This window comes from Thermobia domestica, chromosome 4, assembly GCF_964235325.1.
Source record: "Thermobia domestica chromosome 4, izTheDome1.hap1.1, whole genome shotgun sequence".
Taxonomy (NCBI): Eukaryota; Metazoa; Arthropoda; class Insecta; order Zygentoma; family Lepismatidae; genus Thermobia; species Thermobia domestica.
In genome coordinates, this window is record NC_137457.1 from 243,950,435 (window position 1) to 243,965,549 (window position 15,115).

Genomic DNA, 15,115 nt, shown 5'->3' on the forward strand with positions numbered 1-15,115 from the left:
AGTTTCAACGCATAAAGGTAGTTTAGATTCCACCTTAAACTATAGGTTCACATCTTGTATAGCTTCGGTGTTGATAGGGCCGCTAAATTTCAAGCCATCAAGTATAAAATTTACATCTTGATATTTTAAACCCCAATTCTCTGGTTTAATCTGATAGTTTCCCTCTTCCATGATCTTGCCTTATTCTGAAATTCCTACTCTCTTCCAATTTTAGCATCTTATTCTGAGTTTCAGAACAAAGTTGATACAACATGAGCAGTTGCAGTTAATAATAATAATAATAATAATAATAATAATAATAATAATAATAATAATAATAATAATAATAATAATAATAATAATAATAATAATAATAATAAAATAAACATATGTTTCCCAGGAATATTTCTAAGCTGCATGGAAGGAAATGTCTGGAAACTGAAACATTATGTGTTTGTTTTACAAAACTAAGTTTCGAAATAATTTGGCAACGTTTTTTTTCGGTCATTTCAAAGGCTGGAAAGATAATAAGATATACTGTAGTGAATCCCAATTCAAAATTATGGAAAATCAAGTGTATCACGAGAAATAACCCTATTATGTTACATAGATTTTTCTGTGATTAGCTAAGTTTTCGGAATTTCCTTGTATTTTTGTGAATTTTCTTTTGTTATACACACACATACTTCATAATAGCAGAGTTCCAATCTCTGTACAAAGCTTCTTCCAAGCAGCTGTTTCTTGCTACAATCCCCTTGCCTGGCAACACGTGTTTCCTTTGTGTCCTTACTTTTGAAATCTTTTAAACAGCAGGCGGTCTATTGTTCCGACCCGCACCAAAAAAGCTCGAGCTGACGTTTTCTCAGCGATGTTATTGCTTTCGCGTTTATGATTAGCCACCCAGATTTAAATACATGGTCAGCGTATTCCAAGCGTACGCATGAGCAATAAATACGCTTTGCGATCGCCTCAAATAGCCGGGTACTTAGTGCCAATTTTTGGAAAATACACTTTTTATTGATTTATGGGCTTATGCGCCAACGTGAATCCGTACCTAAATAATCTAAATGCAAATCCGTTTCCTTGTAGTTCATACGTACACCCGAAGCTGGCGTTTTCTGTGTGATAATATGATGAATATTAAAAGTTAATATTAGAAATTGCTACATTTGGCACTTAGCTTTTTCTGAACTAAATACATTTATTTGTTGGGATTGAAGTTTGGGTAGGGATTACAAAATCTAGTGTTTGTGTTCCTTGATTACCAATATTGTTTCCCTTTCTAAAATTCATTCGTACCATACAGATCTTGAACGTTGTGTATAAGATATAATGTTGATAATAACAAGTATGCAATATGGAGGCAAGGTAGGTAAATTATCAAAAGCTGAAAGCTAAAACACATGTAAGTATAATTCGTTAAGCCATGACCGTAGTGTTGATATCATTAAGATTAAGTATGGTGCATTCCACAGTACTTATATAGGAGCCTAAGATAATTGACTTGTTGCACTTTAGAAAATATGCTGAGTATATCACAATGTTATTGTTTAACATATTTTGTCATGCTACTATATTTGTCATGGAGATATTGCTGTGGGTTTCGATATGGAGATATCTATATCGATGATTGTTGTTCCTTTTCACCAACCATTAAGTTACAATTCGTAGTAACTTTGTGTTGTTGACGTGAAAGCCATTTACTCAAGCAGTTTGTTATTGTTCTCTTCTCTACTACAGAGAACGTTTAATGGTTTTAACAACCTAAATAGTCACGCAAAATACTTTACTTGTCTCAATTATTAACCATTTCATTGAGGAACTTTCTTCACGTTAAGAGAAAACCAATAACGGCTGAAACGAAGGAAACTGTCTCGACTTAGAACTTTTAAAAAAGATTTATTAGTTTCTTGGTGGACAGGAAATATTATTATTGAACATATAAAGTACGAAGAAGAAAATGTGAACAAAAATAACAATGATAAAAACAAGACTTAGTAGGAAAGTTATAATCTATATCTTTTCGATTACATAAAGTTTAGGCGTAAGTATCGCAATATTACGGCACACAACATACTTGTATTTATTACAAGACAGTGAAAGCAGTTTAATATTCAAAGCTTAGCTTCCCGTGTTGGGCTACCTGTGGCCACCTTCCTGTCAGTTGCTCCATTCTACGTCGATACCACATCTTGTTCTTGGAGGCAGAAAAGTTCTTAACTGCTATTTCGACCTCCTACTGGGTGGTTAAGCGTCGTGGTTTCAAGAAGTGCACCATTGGTTGAAACAGGTAATAATACGAAGATGAGAGATTAGGACTATACGCCGGACTTGGCATTACTTCAATGACATCAAGTTCTTGACTTTTGTATTTCGTCATTCAAGCCGAGTGTGATCCTGCATCTACTTTTGCAATACGGCGCGCTTTCGGTATTGTATTGTAGGATATGCTTGGCGTTGTACACCATACATCCAATACAACTGTTCGAAATAGAGGCCAGTATTGATGGTACGACTATTAGAAGCGAATTCCAAGTGAATTAGCACTTCGAAGTTCCACGACACACAGAACATGAATTTATACATGAAACCTCTTTCACGACCGGTTCAGGAAGGTGGCCATTGATCAACTACTCCTTTAGCATATTCAAATTTCTGAAAAATACCCACTTTTTGTTACATGTGACAATCTTTTCTAGAAAACGTACATCGACACATGCGGACTTTGGAGCAGTTGTCTGCAGCTTCTGATGGTTTTCACTAGTTGGTGAAGACGAACACTAGAGTAGACTGGGACATGACGAATTAGTTTGACACCGAAACATAACTGTTCTCCGACATTTTTCTGAAACTAACGAGTTACTGTTCTTAGGTTTACCGCACCTTTTCCTTTCGCGTGATAAATGTTTGAGTTGCTGCCGAGTGTTATGCCCGTGTTCGAAGTCATAAATTAACAGTTCAAGTATCAGACGTCGTTGATCATTCATCTTCACTGCCACTAAACACTGACTGAAAATTGATGTAGTATGGGCCTCCGTATTAAATAGCCCACTTGCTACATTCTCTTGAGCCAGTTTAGCCTTTTACTCACGGTCGATCACTGGTTACACACGAACTTGCTGTTTCGGTTGTAAAAATATTAGAAGACTTATTACTCACTGTATTTTAAGACTCACTGGAAGACTTATTTTGAGTTGTACTTAAATATAAATGCTTCATTAAGACCTAAGTTGTTTATCAAAGTATTATTCTTACGTTGCAACTGGGTAAAAGAGAACCTGTTATCCTTTTATAACAAGAACATTTATGCATTCTATACAGTGGTGAGATTGTTGTGTAGTAGCGTGACGTCTTTTCATTTATATCCTATGTAGATAGATACAGATTAATAGCATTATTACTGTCTTATTATTTATTTCATTTTTACTATATACTTTTCTCAACGTTTAAGTCCTTTAGACTAAATAAGACGGGTGATTCATGCAAATAAATTCTAGTTCAAGTAAAATTTTAATGGACCCTTAACAGGAATTGAACCCGTGACTATCAGACTCAACAACGAACGCGCTAGGCATTAGATATTTAAACAAAACTGACTTACCGAACGTTCCCCAGTAACTGAATTTTTTATTATTAATTGTTTTACTCGGTTTTATAGTTTTAGCAGTACCTCTTTAACAACAGGGGCATATCACAGAATTATCACAGATAGGTAAAAACACAAGCCTCTTCCAGCTGGAATAGAACCCGGTACCCCGTACACCAAAGGCACACGTGCTAACCACTGGATTATCTGTGTAGGTTAAACAAAGGAGCAGAAATAAATATATATTGCAGATTCCGACGAAAGACAAACGTCCTAATGAAAGCGATATTAAAGGAAAAATGAAAAAAAAAAAAAAATAGTGAGCTCTTGAAAGAGCTCGATGGTCACTTGGGTATGAAGACAAATCTTTATTCAGGTATTAATGTCTCGTATAATCGCCGTTAGCTTCGATGACGCATCTTAGATTTCTTGGGAGACCCGGGTTCGATTCCCGGCGGGAGCTCATGTGGTTCGGATTCCACTTTAATCAGTAGGTCAACGTCTCATATAGCCTCGCTGCTGAACGGGGCGTAAAACTCAAAACTCAATCAATCAATTAATTTTCTTGGTAATGAGTTAACCAAACTAGCGACATATTGAAGTCCGTGTGCTATTTCTTCCCACGCGTCAGAAACTAGCTCACAAAGTGCGTCAGCTGTCCTTGGTGGGGGATCAGGCCAATTTTCGTGTAGGGTTCTTGTAAATTTCGCCCATAGATTTTCTATTGGGTTCAAGTCAGATCCTCTTGGAACCCAGTTGGCTAGCTCAACATTGGATTCCTCTTGAAACCAGGCTTGAACTAGATGGGAATCATGTATTGAGCTATAATCTTGTTGAACTTCTACAATTCCGTCTTCAAATAAATTTCTCGCAGCGGGGAGCAAGCCATACAGCACAATGTCCAGATACTTCTGGCTGTTCAATCGGCCTTCTATACGGTGTAATTCACCAACTGTATCCTTACACAGGCATCCCCAGCAGTGAATAGTAACATGCTCCTTTCGATGCGTTCTGTGCATGTACTGTGGATCGTAACGTTTCCTTTGGGTCTATACACAAGTCGAGGACCATCATTTGCTGAAGAGAATATCTTTTCGTCTGTGAGGATTACATGATCCAGTTACGACCAATATTTGCCTCAGAAAATGCTAGTCGATCAACTTTATGACTATCCGTCAATTGCTCCTTACACGGGGCTCGATATGCGTGAAGCCCTGCATCTTTAAGGCGTTGCCGAGCGGTGAAGAAGGAGCCAGGAAAACGATACGCTATCACTAACTGCCGGGATGACATGAAAGGATTGCGACGGCTTACATCAACTAGGGCCCGATCTTGTTGAGGGGTTGAAACTCTTTGAAGGCCAGTGCCAGGATATCTAGACACGTTACATGTTTCTGAGTATTTCTTCCACCAAGTATATGTTGTAGAACAGGGAACCTCAAGACGTTCGCTAGCTTGTCTCACACTCATACCACCATATTCAGCAAGAGCAGTAAGCTGCTCGGGAACATTCTGACCATGATGAGCCACGACTAATGAATCAATTGCAGCTGTTTGGCTGTAGGTGATTTCGTTACTCGTAGGTTTAAGTGGAGAAACTCGTCTGCCGCGACAAGGCATACGTCATGTTTTCGTAGTTCAGCATTTTTCACGAAAAAAGTGTTACAGAGTTGTGTGACACACAACACACAACACACACACACACACATATATATATATATATATATATATATATATATATATATATATATATATATATATATATATATATATATATATATATATATATATATATATATATATATATCAGGAACATGAATAACGTTTTCATACATAAATTATGGAAATGACGGGCTAGTAAATGTAACAGAGATTTGAAAAGTGACAGTTCGTCTGATTGTTTTTCCAAGCACTTCAAAATAGAAATTTATATTTATAACAATGTTCCCATACATTTGAAAAAAGGAAAAAATACGAACGAACTTTCCGCATTGAGGCTCGAACCGTCGCCTCTCGCTTCAGAAATTTCAACAGCATTATTAAACCCACTTGGCTACAGAAGCACTTAGAAGGAAATGCATTCTAATATTGATAATTGTATCGCTCCAAGCTCAGGTTGACACTTGAAGTTTTAATAGTCATTTTCGGTCTTTTTCAGTAATTTCTACTTAAGATATTGATTGTTTTTGCATATTGGAACTGTGCATGAAGTGTGCAATCAATATTAATCTAAGAAATAAGTTGTTTTGATTTTGTTTTTACATTTTCACATCGCTCGGATGACAGTACGGTTTGCAGCTAGTGTCTATATAAAGAACGGAGGGAAAGTGCAATTCCCTGTGTAGTGATCTATGGTCACTTTTTCAGACTTAGTTTCTGAACGAGTTTCCAGCTTTTTGTGAACAGGTGTGTACATTATACCATTCATAATCTCACATGTTTAGAAAACAACTAACGTATATTTATAATAATAATAATTACACGTGAATTACTGTATAGTAAATCGGTACTAACTTTGTTTTACTACTACACCTATTAGATTAGAAATGCTTCACGACTACTTACTTCTGCCTGTGCACCAGAGTAGAGTTCGTATATAGAGATGCTTACGAGACGACACGAGACAATAATATCACAAGATACGAGACAATACGGAATCATTAAAAGAAAATCTCGTTGTTTCAGAGACTTGACATCACTTTTAAGACACTCTTAGGAAGTAAATATCTCGAGTTTGATGCATGTTGCAAATTGTGTTAAGAGAGAAACTAAAGGTTGGTTTAATTTGAAAAGTATACATTTTTATCAGAATAATAAATAAATAGTGTGTTGAATAAATTGTAGAAAATAATGACAATTTGTGCAGAATCCTACATTTATTTACCCGGTCAAATGTTTGAAAACTTAAATATACTAAAGTGGTTTACATAAGTTAAGTAATCTGAAGTCAAAGAAATTTCAACCCTAATCCTTTGTTACTAAATTTAACCATCTTATGATCAATAGTAGGGCAGTTGGGTTTCTTTCCTTTGTTGTACAGTTACTTGTAGTTTCCAATTTTATCATTTGCTTGAATCTAGATATCGAGTGTTTTCTTGCTTGCTGGGTCTTATCCATTTCACCTCATTTCTGCATGGGTAAGTTTGACAAAGGTTGTGACAAACCGGGTCAAAATACTTTAAGTTCCTTCCAGAAAAATGCTAACTTTCTTCTTATAATCCAGACATATTCATTTTATGAGACTAGCTATCCATCAATCAACTGTTCTGTCTTCAAAGTGTCGTTTTTGTTTTGTTTAGCACAAATTGTGTGAATACTTGCATTTACACACTAGTGGTAGTTCAGACAGAGGAGAACGTCTAGAACTATCTAGTAATTTTTGTCAGATTTTGGGAATTCCGAGTTTTATGTATTTGCATACGCAGCGGCTAATAATATTGTTGTCTATATTGACTAAAAGTACAGTTCATTGAGAGATATAAATATAGCAGAAGAGACGGATGGGATATAGATATATCTAATGTCCATAATAATAATAATAATAATAATAATAATAATAATAATAATAATAATAATAATAATAATAATAATAATAATAATAATAATAATAAAAGTTCTTTTAAGTAGCGTCATGGATATTTGTGCTTCGAACATATCATGTTTCTTAGAAAGTTTTTCAACATTAAATGGAGACTTGTCATAGTAGGTACAAGTATGTAATTTAGAAGCTCATACTGACAAGGAACGGACATGAGCGTGTCAACCGGACATCTGAATCAAACCTAGTCCATTCGATAAACATAACAAAGATATGTTCATGCACAAAAAAATTAGGTGCCATGGACAGCGGAGTAAGTCCCTGGAGCCCATTAACCCTGTTAGTATAAAGAAAATCATAGACTCGTAGTGAAATAGCTACTGCATCAACACTGTTCATTGGAAAGTCTTGGTTTATAGTTTATTCTCTTCAACATGAAACAAGCTTTCCAGAGGTGCTATGTATTGGGGCTGATAACATACATGAACAGGGAAAATTGGAAGAATGTCGGGAAAATTTCCATTCCAAAATTGATGGGAGGGATTTCTGGAAAGAATTTTCATGTACTTTGTCAGCCCCAATACATATCACCTCTGGAAAGCTTGTTTCATGCTGAAGAGAATGAACTATAAAGCATGAGTTTCCAATGAAAAGTGTTGATGCAATAGCTATATCACTACGAGTCTACGATTTTCTTTATACTAACATGATCAATGGGCATCAGGAACTTACTCCGTTGTCCATGGCACCTAATTTTTTGTGCATGAACATTGTTATATTTATCGAATGAAATAGGTTTGATTAGGAAGTCAAGTTGATAGGTTCATGTTCTTTCCTTGTGAGCACTTAAAAAAAAGAGAGGGGGCGCGGTGGCTCAGTGATAGAGCGTTCACCTCTGGTGCTTGGGGTTCCGGGTTCGATCCCAGCCTCCGCTAAGTGAACTTTGTGGTGGAAAAACACCGTGCTCGTGGGTTTTGTCGGTTTTCTCCCGTTTATTCCCACTTTCTTCATTCCACCATTTCACTCATCTATCATCATCACCGTCTCCTTTAGCCTAACCGGCATAACCGTGGGACGTAAAACTTAAAGATTTAAAAAAAAGAGAGAAGAAAGCCAGACTAAATTACGTAAATCTAGAAGCACTACAGATATGATTTCTCAAAATGAACTCAACATTACAAGATTTATTTATTGCAACTATACAAAAAAAATCATAAATTAATGGAAAGTAATAGTCAACTACAAGTAGGCCTGCCAAAAATATTTCTTATACATATTTTTTAAATTCATATTAGTAATTGAGAGAGAAGTATCAGTCACATAATCATCTTTTGAAACCAATTTTCATTCTTATTGGAGGCAAAGGGCTGATGCTCCATCAAGTTTCCGTTAAATCCGGTTTTGATTTGAGCAAATTAAGAAATTTTTATTCACCGTATTTTTGCGTATATTGGGACTATTGAAATAGTAAACGTTCTATGAATATTTTCTTTTCTTATTTTGTTTCAATATTATTCCTATTATGTGATTTACTTACTTCTTTTATTATTCTATTTTGTTAATTAATCCTTTAAGATTTTCAGGACATTGAAGATTTTTAGTTACATTATATTAGTTCCTCCAACTTACATTTAATTTATACCTCCCTAGAAAACAATTTGAAAATGTTTCTAAATTTTATTTTGGGAGTTGTTTAAAATTAAAATCATGTATCATTGTCCTGAACAATTAGCCTCGTTGCTGATGCCCCTCAATAAAGATTTCAATCAATCAATCAAGAGTTCTCAACAACCCATATATTTATCATTATATTGTGACTATAACAATTAATCAAATTATTAAGCGCTATGACAGTTTCATGTCTGAGAAACAAGAATACAATCTATTAGATTGAATATGATTTTACCAATGAAATTCACATGAATTCTAGTTAATTTGATTTAACGTCCAAAATTTTAATAAGATTGAATAACTATAAATGGAAGATTATAAAATGCTAATGTGTCAATACAGTAATATTGCAACTACAGTAATGCATATTACAATAAATTATTTACACAATTTTTTACAGATTAATTCATTACACATACTCAATGACTCATTTATAATACAAAAATGTGAAGAATAAGGAATGCCAAAACAACACTAAGTACAAATTCATAGCGTTATACAAAATTTTATATCAGAAAGAATATACATATTGCCAATTACGGAGATTGAATCAAAGAAATTCAATATTTAAATACACATGGTTCCTTTAGACATTAATAAATCACCAACTTTCCTTGAGAATGTAACGATAGTTGTGTTAAAACAATTCATCCATACGAAACCCTATCGGCGGCCTTTGCATGTAATCTGTAACTGCTGTAAAGAAATAATAGTTTACTTAACTATAATTTGATAAAGTTTTCAATAGACCACAATGTTCTCTATCAGAGATAAATAACATTCTTATTTGTATACGTACTTCACCTTCATTGCTAAATAGTTTTTAAATTTAGCTATTGTAGTGTTTTAGATAAATTGGAATCTTAATAATTCTCCTGTCCATATCATTTCTAAGTATACAAAACCAGTTTTAGGGATAATGTGTTATGTGCAATATTACTGGTTCTTGTTAGACCATGGAAGTTAAGAAGAGCAGTCCAACCAATGTGTGGGAACATTTAATAAGATACTTCTACTAACTGATCTGGTAAAGAAAAGAAAAAAAGGAACTAGAACGTGCTTTATTTCGATATATCGATGAAGCGATGGATATTATTAAATATCGATTTAACTTATCAATTATTCGACATATTTTGATATTCATATTTTATTATTTCGTGATATCAATATTTCGATTATTTAATAATATGATATTCATTAGGTTTAGAAACTTCGGTATTAGTTGAGGTTTCTTAATTTTCTGATAATTTTCGGTATTTCCTAATAGTTTAGTATTAGATATATTTTTTAAAATCTTCGATATTTTGGTGCTTGATTTTACTATATTGTTCACAGTTTAGGGTGTCAACTAAGTGTCGATATTTTATCGATATCGATTTTCGATGTCCAAATCTGATGTACAGCATAACCTTCATCAGGAGTAATGAGATTGGGAGTATGATGGCTACACATTTTCCAATTTAGAAGAGTTGCCTTCGGCACTTTGGACCAGTTGTTATTTTAGGTGAGCTTAATTAGTATCAACTTCTCACATTTGCCTTATCACCTTTAAATCAAGACTAAAATAAAGGCAATTACACAGTTTGAATCAAACAGCTGTGAATATGAGATACTGGGACGTGAGTTTAAAATTTTAACCTCCGTGAGATGAGCAGATTATATCACATCATTGAGTTTTGACGGTAGTACTTGCTGTCGCCTATATACTTGTACGTACTCCTACCTAGACATGCAAGAGCTCGAAAAAAAACCGGCTTTTTTGAAAATGTTGCTTTAAATTGATAAAGCAGACTTTATTTCGCTTCTCTACAGCACAAGAACTCATTTGATTAGTGGTTGATGTAGATAATAATGTAGAACCTCTAAAATAAACCATGAATTTCGAAAAGATTTTGTTTTTAAATTCTTAACATATTTACATTATGAATTCCAAAGGATTAACCAATATATATATATATATAAGTTTTTAACTTCTTATACACAAAAGTAAGCACTATTTTTTTAAAAAAAGTTACACAAATAACTAGCAAAATTGTATGTAGTATTTTTACTTTAAAATATTACACACCCTCTTTTTGAAAAAAAAAAAAATAAAACATGAGAGAAATACATTTATATGATAATCTTAAAAGCTGCACATCAAGAGTTTGGTTTTGGGGTGGTTCTGTACATTCTTGAAATTTTTAAGTTTTAACTTTCATATTCATTGTATGAAATTTGGAACAAATGATTCATTCATTGATCGCATACGTAATAATGTTACAACCTATCAGGTGCTTGGAATCTGCAAAATCGGTAAAATTCCGAATTCTATAATGCATTGACTGTTCCTGAAGCTTGTTCAAGTACCAAATTTTCTGTTAATGGATCATATGCGTAATAGACTGTTCATCTGATCGTGCGGTTTCCTAGACTTATAACCACCATCACGGTTTAACCAGTCCTGAAGGTTTCTGAATTTTTAACGACAGGAATTCAACATATCATTACGAAAAAAAAAGAAAAAAGAAAAGAAAAGAAAAGAAACACTATGGAATACATTTAAGAAGAGTGGAAAGAATCAATCACTGTTCCAATTCACAAGAAAGGCGACAAAACTGAATGTAATAATTATCGAGGCATTTCTCTTAACATTCTATTAACAAGATTGATTCCATACGCAGATGAAATTATTGGAGATTATCAGTGTGGATTTAGGGACATCGATCAACTATCAACCAGATATTTATTATTTGATAAATACTCGAAAAGAAATGAGAATGTAATACCCAGTACATCAGCTGTTTATTGGTTTTAGAAAGGCTTACGACTCATATAGGAGGAAAACATTGTACAACATTCTTACAGAATTCGGAATATCGAGGAAGCTAGTCATATTAATTAAAATGTGTTTAAATGAATCCCAACGCAAAGTCCGAGCAGAAAAATTCTTGTCTATGAGCTTCCACGTCGAGAATAGGCTGAAACAAGGAGATGCGTTATCACTATTATTGTTCAGCTTTGTTCCGGATTACGCTATAAGGAAAATTAAAGATAGCAACCAGACCCTAGAGCTGAATAGTATTCACCAGGTTACGGCTTATGCTGATGATGTAAATTTAACAGGTGGTGATATGAGAACAATAGAAAGAAATGCAGAGCCCTTATTAAACGCTTGCAACGACATTGCTTTAGAAGTAAATGCAGAGAAAACTAAATACATGGAAGTTCACCGGGATCGTAATATGGCAAATTATGGATGCGTTAACATATCAAATAATACTTTCGACAAAGTGGATACTTTCAAATATCTGGGATCAATATCACCAGACCAAAATCATATCCACAAAGAAATTAAATGTCGACTGAAATCAGGAAATTCGCGTTATTATTCAGTTCAAAGTATTTTGCCATGGAGAATTCTTGTGAATCATGGTCGCTTGAGGAAAGAACGCAGACTGAAAGTATTTGAAAATAAAATCCTGAGACGAATATTCGGACCTAAGAGGAACGGGAATGAGGGAAACTTCATAACGAAGAACTGCATAATTTATACGGTTTACCATACATCGTTACGATCATCAAGTCTAGGAGGCTCAGGTGGGCAGCTCATGCAGCCAGAATGGAAGAAGGTAGGAACGCTTTCAAAGTTTTAACTGGAAATCCAATCGGAAAACGTCCATTAGGAAGACTTAGGCGCAGATGGGAGGACAACATTAAAATGGATCTCGCAGATGTCGGAATACAAAGTAAAAACTGGATCCAGTTTGCTAACAATTGAAGTCAGTGGAGAGATTGTGAACGTGGCATTGAACCTTCGGATTCCATAGGCCATAGAGAGATAGAATATATTTAAGTTAAGTACAAATGCACAACAACGATGAGTGAGTGTTTAGCTTTTGCGCTTCTATCGGGATTCGGGATTCAACCCCGCATTCGACTATTTTGACAAAAGTTTTTCTTAATTGTATCTGTGAATTTAGAGATAATGCGTGTACTGTGAGTTCTGGCCGACTTCCTTTCTTATCGTTTTTAAATCGTTGTTATTACTAATTACCAGCAGTGACGGACTTGCGAAGGGGATTAGGGTGGGAATATTTCACGGGTGAAGCTTGTAGCTCGAAATTACAGAATTTCTAAAACAAACGGAATATTTATTACGTCTTTACTCAAACTTCAAGCTCTTCTCAAATAAAAATTAGGTATTTTTTAGAAAACTAAACATTAATTGGAAAAATCCCTCCCAAAATACTTTTCTAAATCCGCCACTGATTATCAGTATAAAATGGTCTTCAAGGTTGTATCCGGAAGGTTATTGCTTAATGTACAAACAAAACGAAATATCAGTTATGTTTGTACTAAACTCCCAAATAAAAATTAGGAAATTTTAGAAAAAACAAACATTAAGCAGAAAAACACCTCCCAAAATACTTTTCTGAATCCGCCACTGATTATCAGTATAAAATGGTATTCAAGTTTGTATCCGGAAGATTATTGCTAAATCATTGCACAACTACAGTATAACAAGAATGTGGAAGTACGCTTTGAGACATATACGGACAAACGTACGCTCTGACGGACATATTGAAAAACAAAAGTTAAACTTATGTGCTAGAAGCTAGAGTAGGCCTACTAATCTCTAGGAAATGAAACAGGGATGACTAAAAAATAAGAAATGATGTAGAAAAGAAAAATCTCGATAACTCAGAAGTTAAAATAAAGTTAAATATCTTCTACAGTTGCCCTCAAATACTACGTACTTTATGTTTACTTTAATTCATAAAACGTGTGTTCCATCCATCATAATGCTGAATTCCAGAGCGAAATATAGCATTTAGGTCATGAAATCTTATTTAACTTTAGAGTATACTATAAGAAAGGCATTTAAATAGAAAAATCATGAAAATGAAAAAAAAAAAGCAAAAATTTCCAACATTCTCGTTTTTTCCCAAAAAAGCCGGCTTTTTATGTGCAAAAAACCATCGATTCAAAAAAGCCGGCTTTTTTGCATCTCTACTCCTACGTGCTTGAATAGGAGCATAATATTGATCCCTAGCATGCATTGAGTTATCATCTAAAGGCAAAAAGCAAAGTAACTTTATGATACTTGATTAACAGTTGTTAAAACATTATAGTTTATCATATAACAAGAAGCGTTAGGTAGTTAGTCACAGGTTAGCTACCTCAATGTTGTAAAGCAAGATCTTAACTACATATTAGATAAGTACATAAAGATCTTCAGGAAACTGAAGCTCAATAACATCTGTTGCTGTAATGTTCTGAAAATATTCGTTTGTTAAAGAGGAAGGAATTTAAAGTTTATTTCTTGCCACACTACTGAATCACATTTACACTGGTGATCACGTGACTCAAGATGGTGTCCATACATGAAAAAACGCAATGTGTTCTGCGGTTTACGGAGTTAAAATCTTCAGTTTTAGTGAGTAGAAACTTCGAATCAACGTATACAAGCAATCACAGCAGAGACAAATACTATATGATGATATGAAAAATTACGAGAATTATGTTAGGTTTCCCATATCGTCGAAGAGCAGAAGCTAGTGATTCAAACAGTGCAAAAGAGCGTGGAACGAAGATCAATGAAATCACTTAAAAGAAGATCCTTATAACTGTCAATGCTAAATGCACATTTCAGGAGGTCGTACTCAAGAAGGTGAAGGCTCAGCCGAAGAAGTTAAAATTTGTATTCGATCACATTGACGAAGACTGTGATATGAGATTGGAGCATTGTAAATCAACAAATACCCGTTTATATGATGTTGGACATCTTCTGTTTCGAGCTCTGTTATCAGATGAGACCACACATTATATCAAGAGAAAAGTGAAAATTGATAACTATTGAATTTGAGAAATTAACAATTTACTGTCAGATTTGGAGAGTATTTGAGGTACATACGCGTAGTAGTTTAAAAGTCATAAAATAAATTGCGTATAATTTTTAATTTCAAAATCAAATTAAACCACTTAAAATATATATCCACATTTATTGCTTTTACTAAAAAGCCATTAAATTCTTCTATAATATTACAAAGAAGCTAAATTTAATTTGAAGAGCTAACCAATCAAACTTTCTAGGAAATAGAAAAATTAAGCAACTTTATAAGTAGATCACACTTCACCTAAGCAGTGGCACTCGTGCACCCTTTAATTATATGACCATGCTTAAACCTTCTTTTATCTTCACTAGTCTTTCTCCAATTACGCTATAGCTATTTTCCCACAAAGTCTTAAGCGCTCTTATGACTTTCTCTTTTTTCCACTGACGTATAACTTTTCCTTCCATCTCCTCTTCTATTGCCTTTATGACATAATCCCTTCTTATACTGGTGAACATAGCTTTA

The 15,115-nt window shown here is 34.1% G+C and overlaps 1 protein-coding gene across 2 annotated transcripts in view; it reads right to left on the minus strand.

The window, feature by feature from the left end:
- Window positions 1-9,358: 9,358 nt before the first annotated feature.
- Window positions 9,359-15,115, minus strand: part of LOC145683475 (uncharacterized) — a 136,788-nt gene continuing 131,031 nt past the window's right edge. For both annotated transcript variants that reach the window (XM_081754805.1, XM_081754804.1), the window contains exon 15: window positions 9,359-9,470. The gene's annotated coding sequence lies outside the window, so the exon portion shown is untranslated. The remainder of the gene's footprint in view (window positions 9,471-15,115) is intronic.